We start from the raw sequence: 23,790 nt of genomic DNA on the forward strand, positions 1-23,790 counted from the left end.
AGCCAGGGGATGCAGCCCCCGCCGTGACCGTAAGCCAGGCCCCAGGGATGCAGCCACAGTCCCACCCGCTCACGCAGCGCATTCCACTCCATTCACCCCATCTCTGCCCAGCCGGGAACTGCACTTTGCATAACAAAATCCGCTGCCCGAAGGTCCCCGCAATGCCAATGGATACAGGACATGTGGCACTCAGTGCCACGGGTCTTAGCCGTGGCATTGGTGCCTGCAAAGGTGCCCAAGCCACAGGAGCGATACGTGGCTTCCAGCACCTATTAATCCCCAGGATTCATGGCCACTTAGCACCAGCGAACAAGAGGGGGAGGTGCCGAGCGGCACAGCTTTACGGCTCCAACCGGGGAGGCGGAGGCAGTCAATCACCCAGACACAGCGCGTGCTCCGCAGAGAGGTAGGGGATTAGCTTGGATTAGAAACCCCTGTGCCAGCTCCCACCAAAGCCAGCTGCTGTACACTCAGGCCTCGGGTCAGGATCTAACAGCTGTTTGGTTCCCCCGCACAGCCCCCAGCTGCAGATCTTGGGAATATATCCCCTGCCCCATGGTCCTTGGATAGACATCCCCTTCCACAGTGCCAAGCAGGGGCTCACTGATGCAATCCTCACATTAGCCTCGGCACACTTAAATCTACCCATCACCTCCATCGAGAGAGCGAGGACTGTCTGAGTAATGAGTGACGCGGCTCGAAAACCTCCCTGGTGCCTGAGGGATTCGCGGGGAAGGGGTGGGAATTCCTCTTTGGGGCTGACCCAGCCCACCTGGTTTGTCCAGCGATCCCTGCCCAGACCTCCTTTCAGAAGGCACCGACCAACTGGTCTTATTACTGACGTGTATTATGGTAGCTCCCAGCCGCCCCAGCCGAGATCCGGGCCCTGTGCCATCGCACGCCAAGACACAGGCCTTGCCCTAAGAGCCAACTGCACAAGAACTGGGAGGGGAAAGGACCTGCCTAAGATAGCAAAGGAGGGCATGGCCAGGACTAGACCCCGGGTCCTCGTACAGTGCCCCTAGCCACTACACCACACAGCCCCAGAACACCCCTGAGCTTGGGAAAGCATGTTCCCTCCCCGTGTGCAGCCCCAAGAAGGGAAGTGATTTGCCCCAGGTCCCACCCGCAGCAGAGCGGAGATCTGAGCCCAGGGCTCCTCAGTTCCATTCTATGGGTTTTAAAGCCAGAAGTCACCGCTGGATCATCCAGTCCGACCTTCCACACAAGAGGCAGGCGGGCCTTTGGGTTTCATGCATGGGGGAAAAGAAAATGCAGCCTAAGTCAAACCCCCAGAAATAGAGCTGACGAGGCAACCAGTCAGCGAGGAATTAATCACAGGGAACAGCGTTAATAATGGCCCTTGGAGGGAACGTTCTAATACCCACGTCCTATTTCGATGACGCTTTGATTTGTGGCTGCAGTGCTGGGCGAACTTTCATTCAAAGGTAGGACTTGAAAAGAAACTTAGAGGCCTTTTAATTTCCATTTGCTCTGAGGAATTGGCACATTTTAAATGCCACCGGCATTCTCCCATGGATAATGACTGTCCGCGGGTAGTAAATTTCTCAGATTAGCCAACCCGGGGCAGGAGATTTCAAAGGGTTCTTTTTTAAACACCACTCGTTGCTCCAGGTGACAAGAGCCCTCAGCCCCTGTGAGAAACGAGGAGAAAGACGCAGCAAAGGGCTAAGACACAGCCTGGAAAATCAAAATCAGCCTCCTACAGCGACCATGGCAGGCTTTGCTTGTCCAGGCTCACAGAGGCCAGCCAGTGGCCTAAACAGCACCACACAAACAGTGAAGTCAGAGCCAGAAGGCCCCTGCCAGCCCACAGCTCCACCGTGCTTCCATATCAGAGAGCTCAAGTCCCTGGAAGACTTGCAAATCTGTAGGACAGGCTGGTTCAGTGGGTGGGGACTAGGCAATGGGCCTTTTCCCCCTAGGGGGCACAAGGTCTGATCTACTGGTTCCAATCCAGCCCTAGAGCAGGGGGACTGGCTGGCTCAGGGGGTGGAAGATGAGATACAGGGCCTTTCCCGTGGGGGGAGCGGCTCCAATCTGATCCCAAGACAGGGGTGCAGGGCTGTGTGGCTCAGAGGGGTGTGGGGACCAGGACACAAACCCTTTCCCCCTTCAGAGGGGGATGGCTCCTCTCTGGCCCCAGAGCCGGGAGACTGGCTGGCTCAGGGGGAATGAGATATGGGGCCTTTCTGTGGGAAATGCCACACCAGGTGCTTCTCCAGCACACACCAAGCATGCCGGGCACTGACCACCCCGCTCATGGGTGGAGATGCCCACGGCCCCCTGGCTGTGCCACACAGATGCAGCCCTGGGCCTCCGCCCCACAGGACAGCTGCACCAGGCTGAACTGAAACCAGTTTTCAAACGGGTTCAGTTAAACTGACGCAATCCCCTGCACAGAGGCACCGATTTAACAGCGGCTTATTTCGGGTTAGCTTAAACCCCCGGCGAAGCCACTGACATTGCACTGAAACAAGCTGCTCTTAACCCAAAACAGCTGCACCCTGCCAGGGCTTTGCAACTATCGCACCTTTACTTCCGATGCTGCGCCCCGTCCCGCAGCAAGGCCCCGGCGAAGGAGAGTCTCCCCAACCCAGCAGAGTCACACGACAAACGGGACAAGGAGCCAGAAACCCCCGGAGCCAGCAACAGCCCGACGACAGCTGCCAGGGCAAGCTCCAGTGCAATCGGACACGGGCGCAGACTGGGGACTGGGAGAGAACGCTTTAAAACAACAAACCCACGAACAGCTTATTGCCTCTCGCAGAGCAGGGGTCAATTTCCGCTTCTGCCCCTCCCAGTCTATTACAACCCAGCATCTCTGTGGGTTCAAAGCCTGCTCCCCAGGACGGGGAGTCCTGCAGCGCTTCCTTCGGGAACAGCAGCAAGTTTCTCTTCCTTCCAACAGGGAGAAGAAAGGGCAAAACCAACCAGACCCGAGGGCTCATTTGGCCCCTGAGCCAAACCTCCCCCAGGAACACAGACCTACAGGGCGTGGGGTGGGTGAGAGGCCACGCTATGGGTCACAGGCCCAGCAACAAACATCTCATGGTTTGGTTTGGCTTTGAGTTGAGCCAGCCCACGGCGGGGCACACTTCCAGTACAGACGGACCAAACATGCAGCTCCCAGATGACGACAGACAACCCCCCCCACACACACTTTTCAGACCTCGTCAAGCGCTGGGCTTAGCAGTGGGGCGGACGCACACACGCCCGTGCACCCAGGGGTTTGAGGGCCGTGTGTCAAGGCAGGCACTGCTCAGCGGTGGCTGTAATTCTGGGCTCTCTTCCCTCCCCAGGATCCCAGGGCTTGCCTGAAGAGTTTGGCTCCCTGGCCATCCCCAGCTCTCCAGGCAGATTCATTCCCAGGACTTGGCGGTATGTTTTTTAATCGGAACGTTTAGCCCCCATCCGCCCTGGCAGTGGTGTAAATCCAGGGAGCGACGCAGGGCTGCCGTGGGTCTGCTGCACACGAAGGCGAGATCAGGACCAGACTCTGGACAATTTCACCCCTTGGTCTGCCGGTCCTGTGGCCTCCCCCGGGGGCAGCTGTATCAGACCCCCCACACACACGGGGAGTGAGATTAAGCAGCTTAATCTTGTCTAACACCAGTCCCAGCCGCCGGGACCATTTTGCAAGTCTCAGACCCGCCTTCCCTTCAGCTTCCCGTCTGAGGGCTCGGCTTTAGTTAGCAAAAAGTAGCTCTACCAAAGACTGCAGGGCCAGCAGCAGCGGGGGGTGGCTCTGAGCCACCCTCAATCCCTCGCTGTCCCAGTCCACACGCACAGCACTTTGCTCGGAGGAGAGGGACATCCTGGAAGTGGGGGCTGCTGGCTAAGCCAAGCCCCCCAGACTGTCACACCGACCACTTGGCCAAGGCAGGGCTGGACGCTTACCCAAGGGGTGGAGGATGTCCGAGATTTTCACAGCAATGCCCTGCAATCCTGGGTCTTACTCCCCATGCGTGTGTGTGTGGGGGGGTCTGATACAGCTGCACTGGGGGGGAGGCCATCTGGACGCCCCGCTGACCCCCCCACTCCCCTGCCCCCCACCCCCAGCGCTCCGCTCCCCACACGGTGGGGGCCCCCGGCACCTACCGCTTGCTCGTGCCGTGGCTGGGGGTCCCGTGGAAGGAGGAGGGCCAGGACATGCGGGATTTCTTCAACCCCGGCCGGTCGCTGGTGTCCATGGCGTCTGCCCGCTCGATGTGCCGGGGCGGGTGCCGGTCCGTATCCGAGTAGCCCCGGTGCTTGATCCTGATGGGGGTCCGGGGCTGCCTCCACAGGTGCTGAGGAGGCTTGAGGGTGGCCTGGCCCTCCCGGGGTACGGGCAAGGAGAGGGACAGGCTCTTCTTGGAGCAAGGCGGCGGCTCCATCACGGCGCGGGGCGCACGGGGCCCCCCGGAGCCGGGCGGGTGGCCGGGCCGGGCGCCAGGCAGGCGGCTCCGGAGGGAGCTCGGGGCGCCCGCGGGCTGCGGAAAGCGGGAGCCCGGCGCGCCCCGGGGCCGGGAGCTGCGGAGCGACGGCGGAGCGCACGGCGCGCCCCGGGGCCGGGCTCTGTGGGCGCGGCGGATCCCGGTGACAAGCGGCAGCCGAGGCGAGTCTCTAGCTCCCCGCCCCCGAGGCTGGGTCAGAGGCGAGCTCGGCCCCGAGCCCCCGGCTCGCCGGCTCCAGGCGCCCTCTCCATGGCGGGCGGCGGGGGCTGGGACGGGTCCGCGCCGCCGAGGCGGCTCCGCTCCGCGGGCAGCGGGGCCGGCGCTGGGCGCTGCTGGGCGGGCGGCCGCCGGGTGGCTCTGGCTGGGGGCGGCGGCAGCTCGGAGCCGGGTCTCGCCGCCGCCGCATGTCACGGGGCGACGCAGCGAGGCGCGGGGGGCCGGGAGCCCCCCCCCGGGATGGCTCTGCCCCGCGCCGGGCTCCGCATCGCCGGCGCCGCTGCCCCCGCCCCGGGCGCTGCCGCTGCGCTACGGGACAGACCGGCTGGGGCGGCTCCGAGCGCGGACCCCGAGCTCCCGCCGCCGCCGCCTGACGGCTCTGCCGCCTGCCCCGCCTTGCGCGCCCGGCCCGGCCCCGATCCCCGCGCACGGCCCCCCATCGCCTCCCCCCGCCTTGCGCGCCCGGCCCGGCCCCCCATGCCCGCCCCCCCATCCCCTCCCCCCGCCCCGCGCCCAGCCCGGCCACCCGTCCCCGCGCCCAGCCCCCCAGCCCCTTCCCCCGACTTGCGCGCCCAGCCTGGCCCCCCATCCCCGCCCCGCGCCTTGCGCGCCCAGCCCGGCCCCCCATCCCCGCGCCCGGCCCCCCCATCCCCTCCCCCCGCCCCGCGCACAGCCCGGCCCCCCATCTCCTCCCCCCGCCTTGCGCGCCCAGCCCGACCCCCCATCCCCGCGTACAGCCCCCCACCCCCTCCCCCGGCGCACAGCCCCGCATCTCCTCCCCCCATCCCCGCGCACAGCCCCCCATCCCCGCGCAAAGCCCGGGCCCCCATCTCCGCCCCGCGCACAGCCCCCATCTCCTCCCCCTGCGCCGCGCACATCCCGGCCCCCATCCCCGCGCACAGCCCCCTATCCCCGCCCCGCGCCCAGCCCGGCCCCCCATCCCCGCGCACAGCCCCCCATCCCCTCCCCCCGCGCACAGTCCCGCATCTCCTCCCCCCATCCCCGCGCACAGCCCGGCCCCCCATCCCCTCCCCCCGCCCCGCGAACAGCCCCCATCTCCTCCCTCCATACCCGCGCACAGCCCGGCCCCCGCGAACAGCCCCCATCTCCTCCACCGACACCCGCGCACAGCCGGGCCCCCATCCCCGGGCACAGCCCGGTCCCCCATCCCCGGGCACAGCCCCCCACCTCCTCCCCGCCCACAGCCTGGCGCTCTCCCCGTGCAGAGCCCCCCATCCCGCCGCACAGCCCGGTCCCCATCTCCTTGCCCCACCCCATGCAGAGCCCCGGGTCCCCCCATCCCGCTCACAGCCCCGCACATCACCCCCCTCCAGGCGCCGGGCTCACCCTGCCCCACCCGCAACACACACAGTCTGCAGCCCCGCCGCCCCCATCACAGTCTGGGGGCCCCTTCCCCTGAGCAAAGCAGGCGCGCCCCGCCCGCCGCCGCCACGAGAGGGCGCCAGGCGGCCCCCCCCGCTTGCGCTGCGCGGCCCCCCGGGCTTGCGCTGCGCCCTTGTGCCAGGGCCCGGCCCTGGCATCCCAGCAAAGGTCCCGCTGCTCTGCGCGGCAGGAGCCGCCCGCCGTGCCGGGCCCCTGGGGCAGCCAGGTACAGCCTGCCCGCCGCCAGCCCCAGGACCCACCTGGCCTGGTGCCCGCCGCTGAGGGTGGAACAGGAGCAGACACCTGTGAGAGGCCCGAACACGCCATGCTGCTGGCACCGGGCAGGGTGCACGGACCCTGGGCTTCTTACTTGTGTATAACACCTAGAGACCCACCCCAGCCCAGGCCCCCCGCCGGGCCGGGCGCTGCCCAGAACCCCCAGAGACCAGGGCCCCCGCCGAGCCAAGCACTGCCCAGAGCCCCCCGCAGACCAGGGCCCCCGCCGGGCCGGGCACTGCCCAGAGCCACCTGGAAACCAGGCCCCCCACCGGGCCAGGCATTGCCCAGAGCCCCCCAGAGACCAGGGCCCCCACTGGGCCGGGCTCTGCCCGGAGCCCCCCACAGACCAGGGCTCCCGCCGAGCCGGGCGCTGCCCAGAATCCCCAGAGACCAGGGCCCCCGCCGAGCCAAGCACTGCCCAGAGCCCCCCGCAGACCAGGGCCCCCGCCGGGCCGGGCACTGCCCAGAGCCACCTGGAAACCAGGCTCCCCACCGGGCCAGGCATTGCCCAGAGCCCCCCAGAGACCAGGGCCCCCACTGGGCCGGGCTCTGCCCGGAGCCCCCCACAGACCAGGGCTCCCGCCGAGCCGGGCGCTGCCCAGAACCCCCAGAGACCAGGGCCCCCGCCGAGCCAAGCACTGCCCAGAGCCCCCCGCAGACCAGGGCCCCCGCCGGGCCGGGCACTGCCCAGAGCCACCTGGAAACCAGGCCCCCCACCGGGCCAGGCATTGCCCAGAGCCCCCCAGAGACCAGGGCCCCCACTGGGCCGGGCTCTGCCCGGAGCCCCCCACAGACCAGGGCTCCCGCCGAGCCGGGCACTGCCCAGAGCCACCTGGAAACCAGGCCCCCCACCGGGCCAGGCATTGCCCAGAGCCCCCCAGAGACCAGGGCCCCCACTGGGCCGGGCTCTGCCCGGAGCCCCCCACAGACCAGGGCTCCCGCCGAGCCGGGCGCTGCCCAGAACCCCCAGAGACCAGGGCCCCCGCCGAGCCAAGCACTGCCCAGAGCCCCCCGCAGACCAGGGCCCCCACCGGGCCGGGCACTGCCCAGAGCCACCTGGAAACCAGGCCCCCCACGGGCCAGGCATTGCCCAGAGCCCCCCAGAGACCAGGGCCCCCACTGGGCCGGGCTCTGCCCGGAGCCCCCCACAGACCAGGGCTCCCGCCGAGCCGGGCGCTGCCCAGAACCCCCAGAGACCAGGGCCCCCGCCGAGCCAAGCACTGCCCAGAGCCCCCCGCAGACCAGGGCCCCCGCCGGGCCGGGCACTGCCCAGAGCCACCTGGAAACCAGGCCCCCCACCGGGCCAGGCATTGCCCAGAGCCCCCCAGAGACCAGGGCCCCCACTGGGCCGGGCTCTGCCCGGAGCCCCCCACAGACCAGGGCTCCCGCCGAGCCGGGCGCTGCCCAGAATCCCCGGAGACCAGGCCCCCTGCAGGGCCGGGCACTGCCCAGAGGCCCCCGGAGACCAGGGCCTCCGCCGGGCCGGGCACCGCCAAAGCCCCCCGGAGACCAGGGCCCCCGCCGGCCAAGATCAGGGTCCTTACCAGCATGGGCAGTGGGTATCATAGCCTGGGGGAGGCTGCAGTCAGGGGAGGGGGAGTACAGAAGGGGTGGGCCCTCAAGCACAATGGGCAGGGTTGGGGGCTAGCCTCCCCCAGCTGGTGGTTCACACACCATCCATGCCCACCGGGCCAGGCGCTGCACAGACTCCAACCAAGATCAGGGTCCCCACTGTGCCTGGCACTGCCAGAGCCCCAGCGAGATCAGGGTCCCCACTGTGCCTGGCACTGCCCAGAGCCCCAGCGAGATCAGGGTCCCCACTGTGCCTGGCACTGCCCAGAGCCCCAGCGAGATCAGGGTCCCCGCCGGGCCGGCGCTGCACAGTCCCTGCCCCCAGGGGTCTGCAATCCACACCAACGCTAGGGCCTACCCTGGCTCGTGGGAGTCCCAGGCAAGCTGCCAACGCACCAGCCCATGCTGAAATGGGGGCTACGGGCCTGTACTTGGACCCCTCCAAGACTTGTCCATGCAAGGCTGTGGGGGCAGGGGCAGTGCTGAATTTTCCCCCAGGTTACAGGGGCACATTGCGACAGGCCTCGCTCGAGGCGGGTGCTGGGAACGGCCGGGGAGCCCCCGCTCTAACTTCACCGCCAGGCCTTGCTAAGACGGCCAGCCCCACACCCTTCCCTGTGCAGCCCTGCCGCTGCCTGTGAGATGCCCAGCCCAGGCACCATGCCCTGCGGGCCCCCCACTCCTGGCCGCCCCCTCGCACGGCCCTGCGGCAGAGCTGGGGGGAGGTGTTTTCCGGAAGGAGACGGCTGCGCAGGAGGGAGCTTTCTGCCACCTTCCCCAAACGATGGCGTCGGAGTAAACAAGTCAAAAGCCTCGTCTGGCTCCCGGCTGCCTCCCCTGCCCCCCTTCATGGGAGCCTAATTTGGGTTCCTCCATGAGTCACCAGCGGTGGCTGCCTCACGCAGCACAATGCCCTCGGTCAGAGCCAGGACTGGGGCTGCAAAGCTCAAGCCACGGCCGTGGGTCCTGCCACCCTGGGGCTGGCACCAGGCACAGCGCCAGAGCCCCAGCTCAGCACACCGGCCCTTTGCCAGGGCTCAGGTCAAACCAGCCCTTCGTGCTCATGCTGCAACCGGGCCCAGGACCCTGCGGGCCAGGCCCGGGCACTGCTCTGCTGGGTCTCGGGAGGGGGCTCATGGCAGTGAAGAAACCCCCTACAATCATGCGCTTCCCGAACACGTTTCAATCCCATTGTGCTGGAAACCAAGCGAGTTCCCCACCACACACCCGCCAGCCTTCCTCCCTGGCAGAGCTCGCTGCTGTTGTCAGAGAAGGCGCCTGGAGAGGTGAAGGCGGAATTAAAGCAAGGGGGGAAGCCAGCAACGCTGTGCAGCGGGCAGGCTCTACGTGAACATGCAGAGCTGGGGCCGGAGCGAGAGAGCCGCTGGACTCTGCCCAGTGGCAGGTGTGCGTTTCGGCCGGCCTGGCTCTCATCTGCACAGCAGCGTCAGCTCAGCAGAGCCCCCCCCCCCCCCCCCCCGCCGAGCAATCTGCCGGGGACACTTGTAATCTCAGCTGCCTTGCAGCAGCGCCAGGGACCAGGCTCTGCCTCACCCCAGATCTGCCCTCCCACTCCCAGTTCGAGGGGGAAAGACTCCTGTGGGAACCTGGCCACGGCGCTCTGAAAGCCACGACCGGCTGCCCGTGGAGCTGCACAGGTGCTGAGGGCTGGACTAGGGCATCTGACCCAGCCCCGCACACAGGGGTTGGTGGGACTCAGAGACAGGGGAGACCAGCGATTTGCTACAATTACCCCAGCTCCCCCCAGGCTCCATCCTGCAAGGAAAAGGGGGAAGGCCACTCCCCCACCTGCTCCAGGGCGTATCCCCAGCCACCCTGTCGCCTGCAGGGGGGAGACGAAGGGGGAGCCTTCCTCTGTTACCTGCGGGGGCTCCAGGCCTCATCTGGCCCCTAGCAATTAATCCCATGCTCCTGCCTACAGCCGGTGAATGTTCGCCCCATTTTGTGGGGAGGGGGCAGAGCTGTCCAAAGCCAGAGAGTCAAGAACAGCTGGCCTAGGAAGGAAGGGGTGGGCCAGGTGAGGTGGGTTCGGTGCCCCAGCGCTGCCGGGTGCCCTCTCTAGCCCTGGGCATGTCACCCTGCCCTCGACTCCCCAGCTGTGAAATGGGAATGATCTTTCCCTGCCCGCTGGAGGAGCTCCGGTCCTATGGATAGTCAGGCAGGGGCAGAACCCAGGAGTCCTGGCTCTGGCTCCCACTCCCTGTCCAAAGCTAGCAACAGACCGCAGGAGTCCTGGCTCCCCATCACCCCACCCTGCATTAAGCTCTGGCTCCCACTCCCCTCCCAGAGCAGACCCCAGGAGTCCTGGCTCCCAGCCTGGTGTTAGGCCATTAAGGAGACTTGCCTCTAAGGGCTTTTAAAAAAAAAGCAAAACTCTTCATTCCAATCAGGTTTCGCTAATTTCCTCCCCCTCACAGCATCACTGAGAGCGACGCCCATCCAAGAGCCGGCGCTTGCCACTCAAGATAGCACCAGCCACGTAAGAGCCCGGAGTGGCTGCCGTCCCAGCCCCTGCAGTCTGCCCTGGCCGCGTTGCCCCTGGGCGCGAGGGGGTGTTTAAATGCACAAGCCCCGGCAGCACCTCAGCATGGGGGAAAGGCCCTGGCAAGGCTGGGCTGGTGATTCATTGCAGCCAATGACGGCTGCACCATGGCCCAGGCTCCTGGGGCAAGCTGGCACTGCGTGGGCCCAGGGCCCGTTCGGCTCCATAAACCCGGCTCTCCAGAAGCCGGGTCAGAAATCACCTCTGAGGGAGGGACACCCGCAGGGCCTTAGCTCTCCCACAGGCTGCCTGGCCTGGGGCAGCACACATCCGCCAGGCCATGCGTCCCAGGGGGCCGGGCACTGCATGAGGACACCTGGGTTCTGTTCCTGGCTCTGCCTGGGATCTGGCTCAGTCTCTGCCCACTCTGGGCCTCTGCTTCTTCTCCCACCCTTTGTCCATGGGGCTTGGAAGCTGCTTGGCTGAGTCATCGCAGCCCTGCTCAGCAAAGTGCTGACTGATCTCAACGGGCCCGAGCCAGCGTCGCTGAAACCAGCCCCGCAAGCTCTGTGCCTCAGTCTCCCCAGGTGCAAAATGGAGCTGATCATCTGGGCAGTGGAAGCGTGTGGCCCACAAGTGAGTGCGTGTGTGACGCGTCCCTCTCCGCGGGGTGGGGGGTGGGGCGAGTTTGTGCTCGCCCCAGGAACGGAGCTTGGCTCCTTAGCTCCAGCTGTTGTGACTCAAGCTTTTAGCTCTGGCCTTTGACAAGTTCGACACCCCCAGCGTGTTGGCCAGTTGTGCTGGCTGCCACACCAGTATAGCGCCTGGCTGGCCCAAGGGGCCCTGGTCTCGGTCGGGGTCTGTGCAGCGCCTGGCACGACGGGGTCCTGATCTCAGTCGGGGTCTGGGCAGCGCCTGGCTGGCCCAAGGGGTCCTGATCTCGGTCGGGGTCTGGGCAGCGCCTGGCATGACGGGGTCCTGATCTCAGTCGGGGTCTGGGCAGCGCCTGGCATGACGGGGTCCTGATCTCGGTCGGGGTCTGGGCAGCGCCTAGCATGACGGGGTCCTGATCTCGGTTGGGGTCTGGGCAGCGCCCGGCGCGACTGGGCCCTGATCTCGGTCGGGGTCTGGGCAGCGCCTGGCATGACGGGGTCCTGATCTCAGTCGGGGTCTGTGCAGCACCTGGCACGACGGGGTCCTGATCTCGGTCGGGGTCTGGGCAGCGCCTGGCACGACGGGGTCCTGATCTCGGTCGGGGTCTGGGCAGCGCCCGGCACGACAGGGGCCCTAATCTTGGTTGGGGTCTGGGCAGCACCCAGCGCAATTACGCCATTCATCCGTAGGTGCTGGAACTAGGGGGCTGCTGCACCCCCTGGCTTGAAGTGGTTTCCATCATTTACAGGTTTTACAGTTTGGTTCAATGGCTCTTAGCACCTCCACTATAAAAACTGTTCCAGCCCCCCTGCATTCATCCGGTTTTAAACCGGACCGTCCTGCTTTTCTAATGTGCACCCTCCATCCAGTACTGAGGTTTGTTCGGTATCAAATGGGAGACACCATAACGAAGAGGGCGCCGCTCCGCCCCCACCGGGGTGACCTCGCCCCCCCCCCCCATGCAAGGACACGCACGCAGGGGCGGGGGGGCGCACTCTTCAAAGTGGCACACACACACGGGCAAGGTCATGCTGAGAGGGACAGGTAACGCAGCTCCCCAGAAGGGCTGGCCTGTCCCGTGTGCCGGGAATCGTGAGTGGCCAACCTAGGCAGAAGTGTGGCCCTGAACTCCCAGGCATCTCGAGGTGCTCCTGTCATCTCATTAATAACAAGGAGGTATCTACTCCGCCACCCCATCTCCAGACATCTCTCACCTTCCCTTCTTCCACCTGCCTGGCAGGACCCCCCCGGCTACTCCAGCCTCCAGAGTGCAGCCCTGACAGGGGGAAAACAAGGAATCCTCCGATGCTGCCAATGCCTCGAGCCTGCCTGAGCCAGCATCTCATTAGCACAAACTCTTTCCCCTGAGCTGGGACACCTAAATCCTCTTTCCTCTGCACGCACCATCTGTGCCCGAGGACCTGTCCATGGAACGAATCAAATCGATACCTTAGGAGGAAGCGATGGGCTCGAGCCATGGAAAAGCCCCGGGTCCCCGACACCGTACGAATACACCTAGGGGGTAGGTGCCTGCTCAGTGCTGGGTTTGCATTGCTGGCGAGGCAGCGGTATGGCTCGTGCAGTGCCATGGCGATCCTGGGGCATGGGACTTGCTCGCTTCTGCTTAAAAACAATCCCACATCCTTTCAGTCTGGAAGCCCCCAAGGGGCTCGCTGCTGGGTAATAGGCACCAGCTCCCTTGCATCAGCTGGCAGGCGCCAACCTGGATGGTCTTACAGAGTTGTTGAAACACGCTCCCTCTCCCCACTCCCAAGGCATCCAGCATGCCCTCATCGCTCAGGAAGTCTCTGCCGTGACACACACACTAGGAAACACCTGCTACCCCAGGTTTACAGACCCCCAGGCCAGACAGGTCCAGGAGAGTCATCAGCTTTCACCCAGCTGCCCGTATTCCATGCCCAGTCGCTTGTATTAACATGGGGAAAGAGAGGTCCAGAGCGATGCAGGGATGTGCCCAAGGTCCCCCAGGGCATCTGTGGCAGAGCCAGGATTTGAACCCAGATTTGAATCCAGCCCTTTGCCCTATTCACACCGCCACCCTGCCTCACCCCGAGCATGCTGCTGGAGTCATCACAGCCCTGTGTGGGCAGAATCACTGGTGCCAGCCACTGTGGGAGGCTGGGCTGGGTGGCCCATGGTTCTGATCCGGCCGGGCCATTCCAAAGGACACAACTAGGTCTCTGTCCCTCCCTTTCCTCTCCTCAAACCACTAATTGGGACTTAATTGCCTAGACATGGCCAGAGGGGGTGTTCACTCCAGCCTGCCTGGGAGGGAACTGCGCTCCTGCCATAATTATTCAATGAGCCCTGCTGTAAAAATAACAACCATGCGGAGGGCACCATGCGGCCTGCACCTAGAGAGGGGACAAGCCACAGACCCAGGCCTGGTTGAGCCTCAGGGAGGGGCACGGGAGAGCGCGGAGCCAGCGCCAGGGAAGCTGCTTGGCAAATGGGAATCTCTCCCACACACGAAGCCCAGTTCACCATTGCCCAGCTCCTCAGTCCCTTGGTGCAAAGTGAGCAGCAAATGCCAGCGGATCCAAAGAGCAGCACTAAGCAGGGGTGCAAGTGAGGGCACTTGGAGCAGAGCAATGGGGAACTGGGCCTGTGGCAGACTGGGCACTGGGACCAGAGCTGGCTCTCCGCTCCAGTCACAATCACAGACAGAGCCAGGTGGTCAGGGCTCCCCCAAGTCCAGGCTCCCAATCAGGGACTTGAACCTGCATCTCCCTGCCCAGGGGAGTGACGTGAGCACCAGCCTCGCTGCGGGGCAGGGGGAGGGGGCGGGGGGGCTCGCTTGCACCTGTTTCATTAAACATTTCACAAGGTCTCCATTTCCTTCCAGTACAGAAGAAAACAGAACTTCAGAGAATCACAGAAATGTGGGGCTGAGAGAGACCTCGAGAGGTCACCGAGCCTGGTGCCGAGGCCGGGGGCAGTAAACCCAGACCAGCCCTTACAGGGGATTGTCCGACCTGGCCTTAAAACCCTCCAACGCTGGAGATGCCATAGCCGCCCCTGGGAGCCTGGTCCAGAGCTTCACTGCCCTGAGAGCTGGAAAGTTTTTCCTAATATCTCACCTACATCTCCCTGGCTGCAGATTAAGCCCATTGCTTCTTCTCCTACCTCCAGGGACACGGAGAACAACTAGTCACTGTCCTCTCGGTACCAGCCCTTAACATATTTGAAGACTTATCAGCTCCCCCTTCAGTCTTCTTTTCTCCAGACTAAACATGTCCAGGTTTTCTAACCAGTCCTCAGAGCTCTGGTTTTCAGCACCTGGGATCATTCTGGCTGCTCTCCTCCGGACTCGCCGGTTTGTCCCCATCTTTCCTAAAGGGCGACGACCAGGACTGGACACCGGCCTGAGGCCTCCTCAGTGCTGCGCAGAGCAGGGAAACGACCTCCCATGTCTTACCCCCACACACACACATACACACCTGTCGTAACACCTGGACCCAGAACGAGACTCGTCTTTTTGGCAACTGCCTCACATTGTTGGCTCATTTTCAACTTGTGACCCCCGGATCCTTTTCAGCCAGTTAGTCTCCACTCGGCGGTTGTGCATTTGACTTTTCCTTCCCAAGTGCAGGACTTTGCACTTGTTTCTTTATTGAATTTCAGCTTGTTGATTTCAGACCAATTCTCGAATTTGCCACGGTCACCCTGCCTCCCGAGTGCTCCCAGCCCCTCCCACCCAGGTGTCATCTGCCCATTTTATAAGCACACTCCCATCGTTAATGAAAATGCTGAATGGTCCCGGCCCCAGGAGTGACCCCTACAGGACCCCACTAGACACCCTCCCTGCTCAACCGCAAGCCATTGAGAACTACGCGGGGACTGCCCCTTTCAGCCGGCTGTGCCCCGCCTCACCGTCATTTCATCTAGACCAGCTTTCCCTAGTTTGCTCATGAGACTGTGTCAAAAGCCTGACGAAAACTCTGATTGATCACATCCATCCGCTGGGCCAGGCGCCCTGTTGAAGGAGGTGGTTTGGCAGGTTTTGCTCTTGACCAAGCTGTGCTGGCTGTCCCTTCTAACCCTGGTATCCCCCCGGTGCCGGCAGACTGATTGTTTAATCATTTGGTCCAGGATCTTTCCAGCTCTCGGAGTCAGGATGCCTGGTCTATTGCCCCTGGTTCCTCTGTGCTAGGGGCTCTGTTTGCCCTTCTCCTGTCCCCCGGGAGTCTCAAATATGCCTGCTAACGGTTCCAAGATTGCTTCAGCCAGTTCCTTAGGTACCTTGGATGAATTTCCTCAGGTCCTGCTGACTTTAACACATCTAACGCACCTGAATAGTCTTTAACCCGACCTTTGGCTTGTGTTCCTTCCCCCCAGGTGTTAACCTTTGGAACCTTTGGCCAAATGGAATTCTTGTTTCCCAGCCAGCCCTAACTGCAGGCTCACTGTGTGCCAGGTTTCTGTCGCTGTCTCAGAGCCAAACGCCTCCTCAGCTGCTAGTGACGGGGCCGATCTCACATCCTCTCCAGCTGCACCACTGAAGCCCCAAAAGACCTGCTTCCCAGCTCTAGAGCACTATCCGGAGGGGAGGTGCCTGGAGGGAAAGTAGACAGAGCAGAGATCCGCACAAGCTCCACCAGCAGGGCCAGGCCTAGGACCGCTCTGCACCCTACACTGCACCACCGCTGCCTCCCTAGGAACATCGCTACTCTCCAGGCTTTCTAACCTGCGCACAGCAAAGGCACCCCGCTTGCAGCAGAGACGTACCAGCACGCTGCCCGCTCACTAGGACCTCAGTAATTTTTACAAAATCCACGAGGGAACACTCCGCTAGGCCCGTTCCAAAGTGTTCTCCTCAATAATTAAACTCTGCTGGAATTGCCGAAGGAAATGAGCAGGGGCAGAATATACTGCACCAGCCCCGCCGTTTGGGTGTTCTTATCCCGGCCTGCACCCCGCCGTCAGCAAGGAGGTGCCGCACGGTGCAGGACCCAGCCCTGATGGGTAATTCCTAGGACTCAGGAAATGGAGAAGCCTCTCCCATAGGTAGTGGGAGCTGGCTGCATCCAGACGGCGCGCGAGAGGTCGGGTGACGTGGGAGCTAGTTGAAGTTATTATGACAAAGGACAAAGGAAATACAAAGGAAAGAGCCCAGCAATGAAACAGCAGCTGGCGAGCCACAGATGCAGCCAGGGACACGTGAATTTCGCAGCCATGGGGTCTGGCTCCTGACCCCCCCTGGGCTGCAGAGCTAGGTTCAGAGCCTCAGCTCTCCTTTCAAATCCCTCACAGCTGCAAAGAAAACCTCCATGATGGGACCTGAGAGCAGCCAATGCTGCGGTGTCTGAAGAGGGATTTGAGCCCTGGCCCGGCAAAGACCCAAGCACACGCCTAGCTCTATGACTGCAGTGGAACTAGAGGGCCCCGGGCTGATGCGGGGAAAGGGGGGAAGAGGGGGCGGGACATGTCTCCCCGTCTGATCCAGTCTGGCAGTGGCTTCATTCCCAGACGCTAATGGGAGTAAGGGACTGGTGTGGGGCTTGCCTGCCCTGCTCTGGTGCTGAGTGGCACCCAGTGCTCCGGGACAGCCTGCTGCCCTGGGCCCTCGGCCCACATAGCCGTCTGGGCACAGCGCTGGCTGGGGACTAAAGGGCATCATAATTACAGCAAATTATCTCTGGGACAAGCTGCAGAATGAAGCTGACGCCAGAGGTGGCAACCCCCGTGACTCCTTCCTCTGACCGCTCGCCAAGCCCTCCCGGAACGGCTCAGGGCAGGGCTGCAGCCCCCGGGTGCGGGGCGGTACCGGCCCCACACAGCCACAGCTCGTGTCTGGGAGCACCTACCGAGCGGGAGCCCTGCCCCAGGCGGTTGGAGGCTCAGGAGATGCAGGCAGCATTGTGAGCCCCCCGTTACAGGCAGGGAGGGAAGGAAGAGAAAGATGCAGGGAGTCACCCCAGGCAGTGACCGGCAGAGCCGGTATTTGAACCCAGAGCTCCTGCTCCAGCTTGTTCCACTGCCCCAGGGAGCCCTTTCTCCTGGCCCTGGATGACAAGGCCTGTCAGCACGAGGCACAAGGAGGCGGCTCCCCCCATCCCTCCCTCGGCTTCCTTTGCCCTGGGCGGACACGGAAAGGTCACTGCATCCTCTTGCAGCCCCGCTGCTGCTCGTGCGTCTGCTTCAGACACCTCACTCCCGGGGGGGGCCAATCCACGGAAAGCTGCTTCCCTCGCCCACCAAGGCGCTATGAGCCCTGGCAACTGGGCAAGGCAGGAATCCCCCCTTTCCACCAAGCCAGGGGATTTTCCAGCCAGCTGCTCCCCTGGGGGCTCCGAAGAGAAAAGGAAAGCTCTGGGCTTTGCACAGCATTCCCGGGGGACTGCAGAGACTTCGAGGTTACACAGGGACAGAGGGTCTAAGTCCAGGGTTCGGGAGCCGTGTAGCTGAGTGGCATGAACACACACACACATCCCACCACGCCGTGTGAAACTCACTCAGTGTGAGGTCACCAACTCCAGCCCCGCAGCAACAAACGCTCCCTGACCCTTTCGAGGGGAAACAGGGCAGTGGGGGTGTGAAATTCAGCCCCAAACCAGGTGACCCTCCAAACGCATCCAGCCAGGAGAAGCCAAACTAGGGAAAAAATCATGGAGCCCTTAAGAGGCAACACTGCTGGGGTTTCCCACAGCTTTCATGATTCCGTTTTGTTTCCTGGCCCTATTATTACGATAGCACCTAGAGGCTCTAACCAGAGATCAAAGCCCTGCTGTGCCAGGCGCTGCCCAGACACAGAATGAGACACAGGCCCTGCCTGAGAGAGACCGTGTCCTAACCAGACAATTATTAGGGTTACGGTAGGGCCTAGAGGTCCCGGCCCAGATCGGGGCTCTGGTGGGCTTGGTGCCGCACACAGCAAGAGATTAACCCTGCCCTGACGAGCTCACGGTTTAAATGGGCAGGACAAAGGGTGTGAGGGGAAACCGAGGCACAGACCAGGGAAGTGGCTGATTCAGGTCTCCCAGCAGGTCAGTCACAGAGGCAGGAACAGAACCCAGCTTACCCGGGCCCCAGTCCAGGCCCCAGCCCACTAGAGCACATCTTATCCCTTGCTTGCCTGGCTCTTCCCCCAGCCTGTGCAAAGCAGGATTCTCCCAGCCCACCCTTCCCACGGCAGCGCCCAGGATGTAGGACACAGACACACGTCAGCAGAACATGAAAGCGCCACTCCAGCTTCCCAGCCTGTCCTGGCCCTCGCCCCCACACCGGAGTGGCAGGGAAGATCTACAGCCGGCTGTGAGGGGTGATTAATACCCACAAACCTGAGGCTCGCGCTCCGAGAAGCTCCCCCGAGGGATCCTGCCAGAGGTGCCCTTTATCACCTTCCAGGAGCTTGGCAGAGTTTATTGCAAGAAAAGACGGAAACTGACCTGCTTGGGCCTGGCTCCGATTCACACTGCCCGTCCCCAGGGCAGCACTAGGTGTTAGAACACACTTGCCCCATCGGGCCAGGCACTGCGTGGAGCAAGGGCCAGCCCCAGCCCTGGGAAGCTTTCAGGCTACACAAACACAGGGTGGGAGGGGAAACTGAGACAGCGAGTGAGGAAGGGACGTGCCTAAGGTCACTCAGCAGGGAATAGAACCCAAGGGTCCTGCCTACACGGCCAGCTCCTGAGCACCAGTGCACCCCCAGTGAGGCCGGGCTAGTATTCCCAGCTCTCCCGAGGGCCCATAATCACTAGACCACCCGTCTCCTCTCCTGCTATCTCCTCTCCAGGACAAGGAGGACTGTGCCAGGCCCCCCCAGACAGCCTCATTCCCCCGCCAGCCTGCGTGCCCTGGCTCCCAGCGCCACCAGCCACCTGCGCATGAACCTGCCCAACGCCCCGAGCTGCTGCAGCCACCCCGCGAGCAGGCAGGTGGGAAGCAGCTGCAGCGGGGCCAAGCCCAGGGGGCTGCAGGCATCACAGAGCTTTGCTGTCTCCGCGGCCAAGCCCGGCGTGGGCAGGTTGTTATCTCCAGGGAAAGGAGCCGCTGAGAACCAAGCGGGCGCTGATCCCACAGGGCTCCAAAATTAGCAGCCAGGTCTCCCTCCGGAAGGGCCTAGCAGGTAGCCAGCTGGCTTGGAAGTCTGTGTGGAGCTGCAGCCCATGGCGAATCCAGCCCCTGCTGTGGATACTAAACCCTGGAAACCTGCCTTAACTTCCTGGCCCAAGGTCACACTGAGTCTGTAGCCGAACCTGGAATTAAACCCGCGCCTCCTGCGGCCTAGCCCGCCACCTCAGCCCCCGGCCCAGCCTTCCGCCGGGTGCGTCCCGTGGTGGGGCTGCCGCCCGAGGGAGGCTGGGGTTACATGCCAGCCACTGAATACGGCCTGTCACGCAGAACTCAGAGCACTGAGGAACGGCTGCTCTGATGACTCCTTCCAGTGGCATTTTGCTGCTGAGATCTTGCCTATAATTCCTGAGCAGCACCTTGGGTCCAATTACCCCGCTCACGCTTAGCATAATGTTAACTTGGCTTAATTAGCCTGAGACTTAACATGACAACGAACAGGGGTGCAGCTTCGATAGGCACTTCCCAGGTTGGCAGCTGTCCCTCTAGCAAACAGACACACATCGCCATGGTCCAGCCAGCCCCAAAGCAAATCAGGCACATCCGCGCTGGCAGCTCTTGTGAGCTTGAGACCCTGGGGGCTTTGCTTAAAGCCCCAGCTCCTGGAGTCATGTGAATGGGGAAGACTCTCAGCTTGCACTGCAAAAAGCTAAGTCAGTTTCTGGCCCTTTTGGCTGCAGAGAAAAGCTTGGAACACGGCCCTCATTAGAGCAATTGAATAACAGATGTTGTGGTTCGCAAGCGATTCCAAACCCTTTTGTTAAACTCTCGCTGCAGGGTGAACCGAAAAGGACATTTTTCAAAATTTTCAGTGAAGTAAAACATTGAAAACAGTTGTTTCAGGCTGAAGTAAACCCTTTGTTTCCATTCAGACCCTGTGAAACGTTTGTGATTTATTTTTAACGAACGGGAAAAAATGCTGAACCCAAATGTCATTTCAAACCAAGATTTCACTTTTGCTGGCTTCCCAACGGGGCTGAGCCCCAGGGAAATCCAGCTCCGAGGCTGGGGGCTGGGCCCCAGGGAAATCCAGCTCCGAGGTCAGGCGCTGGGCCCCAGGGAAATCCAGCTCCGAGACCGGGGGCTGGGCACCAGGGAAATCCAGCTCCGAGGCTGGGGGCTGAACCCCAGGGAAATCTAGCTCCGAGGCTGGGGGCTGGGCCCCAGGGAAATCCAGCTCCGAGGCTGGGGGCTGGGCCCCAGGGAAATCCAGCTCCGGGGCCGGGAGCTGAGCCCCGGGGAAATGTTGTTCAGGGTCACACCAGCAGTCAGGGGCAGAGCTGGGAGTCCAGGGCCTTAACCACCCGAGCGCCCCTAGTTCCAAACTCTGGCATCACTTCCCACGAACTAGGCCCAAACCCCCTTCTTTGTGGATAATCAGAAAGCTCCTGCGTTTGGCATTATCCCCCCATTTCCTTCCTCCAGCGCCCACCTCCCCACATTGTCACAGGCTGGTCAAAAGGGATTTAAACCAGGATCGACTCTTCTTTTGGTCTTCTGCGGCAGAATCGGTGCTGAAGCCCTGGCCAGGGGCCCCGGGCTCGGAGAGGAACAGGCAGGGGATGCAACCAGCCTGTCGGAGCTAATGACAAAAGCCCAGAGGTAACCAGCATGAACCGCGGCTCCCCCAGGGCGGGGGTGGGGATGCCGTTTGGTCGCTGGGGGCGGTGAAGCGACTGGAACAAACAGGGAACCTTGAAGAAACAAGGACTTTGCTTCTCTGGTGTCAAAAGACAATTGATTCCCAGCTGACGAGTGGGGGGTCCAGTGTTCTTCCGCCGCCCATGGTTCAGACAAATCTCCACAGGGGACCCAAAGCTAACCGGGCTCCCTGGGGCTGTGAGAGCTATCTGTGGGACTCCCCCCAAACCCCGCTAAAAATAAACAGGCTGTGGCCCAGCCCCTCCTGCCCGCGCCCGCCAGGCAGCAGCATTACAGCATCCGCTGCGGTCCTTCATTGCCCGGCACAATCAAGGGAGCGGATCTGCTAGGAGGTGACGGGTTTGCCCAGCCCCAGGGAAGGAGAGAAGCAGCCAGACCCCTGCTGGTCTCTGTATGGCCCCTCCCGACTGGTCTTGGGGGCCCCCCCACTAAGGGTGTTGCTGTGGAGCCCCGAGATGCAGCCTGCATGGCCATGCAGGGTGTAACTGCCTCCCAGCCCGGGGGTGAGACCAACCCTGCCACAGGGCACCGAGCCGCAGGAGAAGCTGCGGCACGGCCAGGATTATGGGCCGGGATCCCCTGCGGGCAGGGGGCAGTAAGAAGCTGATGGTTTTAGGGAGATTTCCACCGTGCCAAATAAATCTCTATCAGAGCCAGACTAAATCACAACTCGCCCTGGATCAGAGCCCTGAGGGATCCTCCCCTTCACCCCAGCGCTGGCCCGGTCTGCAGGGCCCACCCTTGGCGGGCCACAAGCACTGCTGAGACCCGACTGCAGGGGATGCTGTCGGGAGCTGGCCAGGGAACGCTGGCACCCCCCCGGCTGCATCACCTGCTGGCAGAGTGCGGGGCGCTGCCCCCGACATGACTAGCCCTTCCCCCGGGTGTTTGCACGCTCAAGGCACGATAACCAGCCCTTCCCCTGGGTGTTTGCACACTCAGGGCACAATAACCATCCCCCTCACCTGGCTGTTTGCACACTCAGGGCACAATAACCAGCCCCTCCCCCGGGTATCTGTCGCACACACTGTGACCCCTCTGTGCCCTACCTGTCCGGCTCAGCGTGGGTGATGGCGATGCGGGGCGGGATGCGCAGGGGCAGGGTGGTCGGCCTCTGGACGCTGTCGGGCTCCGGTGATCGCGCCCGGTCCAGGGGTTTCCACGGCGGCACCTGCAGGCTGGAGGAGAGCCGGCGCCGGCCACGCCGCAGCTCCGCACCCAGCATGCCGCCCGCGGTGTAGGACCGGCTGCAGAGCCCGGGGTCCAGCAGGTCCTTGGGCTTCTGCCAACGAGAGCAGAGGGCGAGCGTCAGGCCAAGGGCCCAGAGCAACACCAGCCTGGGGGGAGGGTGACCCACAACCTTTCCTCACCCTCCATCTCCTAGAGGGGACAGGCCCCATGTCCCATTCCCTGCCCCACGAACCAGCCAGTCCCCACCCTGGGGCCAGATCAGAGCCAGCGCCCCCCAAAGGGGACAGGCCCCGTGTCTCATTCTCCCCCCTGGAGACAGCCAGTCCCCGCCCTGAGGCTGGAGGGAGCCGGCGCCCCCAGAGGGGACAGGCCCCGTGTCTCATTCCCCAACCCCAAGACAGCCAGTCCCCGCCCTGGGGCTGGAGGGAGCCGGCGCCCCCAGAGGGGACAGGCCCCATATCCCATTCCCCCGCCCCCGAGACAGCCAGTCCCTGCCCTGGGGCTGGGTGGGAGCCGGCACCCCCCAGAGGGGACAGGCCCCATGTCCCATTCCCTGCCCCCGAAACCAGCCAGTCCCTGCCCTGGGGCTGTGTGGGAGCCGGCACCCCCCAGAGGGGACAGGCCCCATGTCCCATTCCCCCACCCCAAGACAGCCAGTCCCTGCCCTGGGGCTGGAGGGAGCCAGCGCCCCCCAAAGGGGACAGGCCCCGTGTCCCATTCCCCCCCACCCCGAGACAGCCAGTCCCCGCCCTGGGGCCAGATCCGAGCCAGCACGCCCCAAAGGGGACAGACCCCGTGTCCCACTCCCCCCACCCCGAGACAGCCAGTCCCCGCCCTGGGGCTGGAGGGAGCCAGCGCCCCCCAAAGGGGACAGACCCCGTGTCCCATTCCCCCCACCCCGAGACAGCCAGTCCCCGCCCTGGGGCTGGAGGGAGCCAGCGCCCCCCAAAGGGGACAGACCCCGTGTCCCATTCCCCCCACCCCGAGACAGCCAGTCCCCGCCCTGGGGCTGGAGGGAGCTGGTGCCCCCAGACGGGACAGGCCCCGTGTCCCATTCCCCCGCCCCCAAGACAGCCAGTCCCCGCCCTGGGGCTGGAGGGAGCCGGCGCCCCCCAGAGGGGACAGGGCCTTGCTCGCTACCTTTGTGCTGTTGTTACCAGCCCATCCTGGAGGCCCGGGGTGGGAGGGCGGTGTTTGAAAGAGATGTTTATTCTCAGCATCCTCAGGCTGCGCTAATCAGCCCCCGCCCGTCTCAGCTGCGGGGGGGGGGGCGCTAAGGACGGAGCCCGGTGCTCATCTGCGGCTGCTCACAGCAGCTGGAGGCGTCGGCCTCTGCTCGGCACCGGAGAGGGGCTCGGCCTCTGTGCACCCTGGGCCGCGGAGTCAGCGACGAGAGGCAAACCGGCTGGCTGAGGGGACAGGGAATGGGGGGGCCTGTTCCCTCTAGGGGGCGCTGGCTCCCATCTGGTCCCAGCTCAGCAGGGTGGGCAATGGGGCACGGGGCCTGTCCCCTCTGAAAGGCAGCACTTGCTCCCATGGGTGGACCATGCTGGGTCACAGGAAAGGTGGTTGGCTCCAGCCCCCAGGCCACCCCAAAGCCCGGCACCCGAGCCGGTCAGTGAGACAGAGGCCGAGGGCTGAGCCGGGCTCCTGGCGCCCGTTGGGGTGGGGAACGGGCAGGGCTGGGGTATGTGGAGGAAGGGGGAACCACTCTGGGCAGGGCCCTCCCAGCATCAGATGGCTGCTGAGAACTGAACCAGCCGCGGTTCCAAGCGA

Source organism: Eretmochelys imbricata, chromosome 20 (genome assembly GCF_965152235.1).
Source record: "Eretmochelys imbricata isolate rEreImb1 chromosome 20, rEreImb1.hap1, whole genome shotgun sequence".
NCBI classification, from domain to species: Eukaryota; Metazoa; Chordata; order Testudines; family Cheloniidae; genus Eretmochelys; species Eretmochelys imbricata.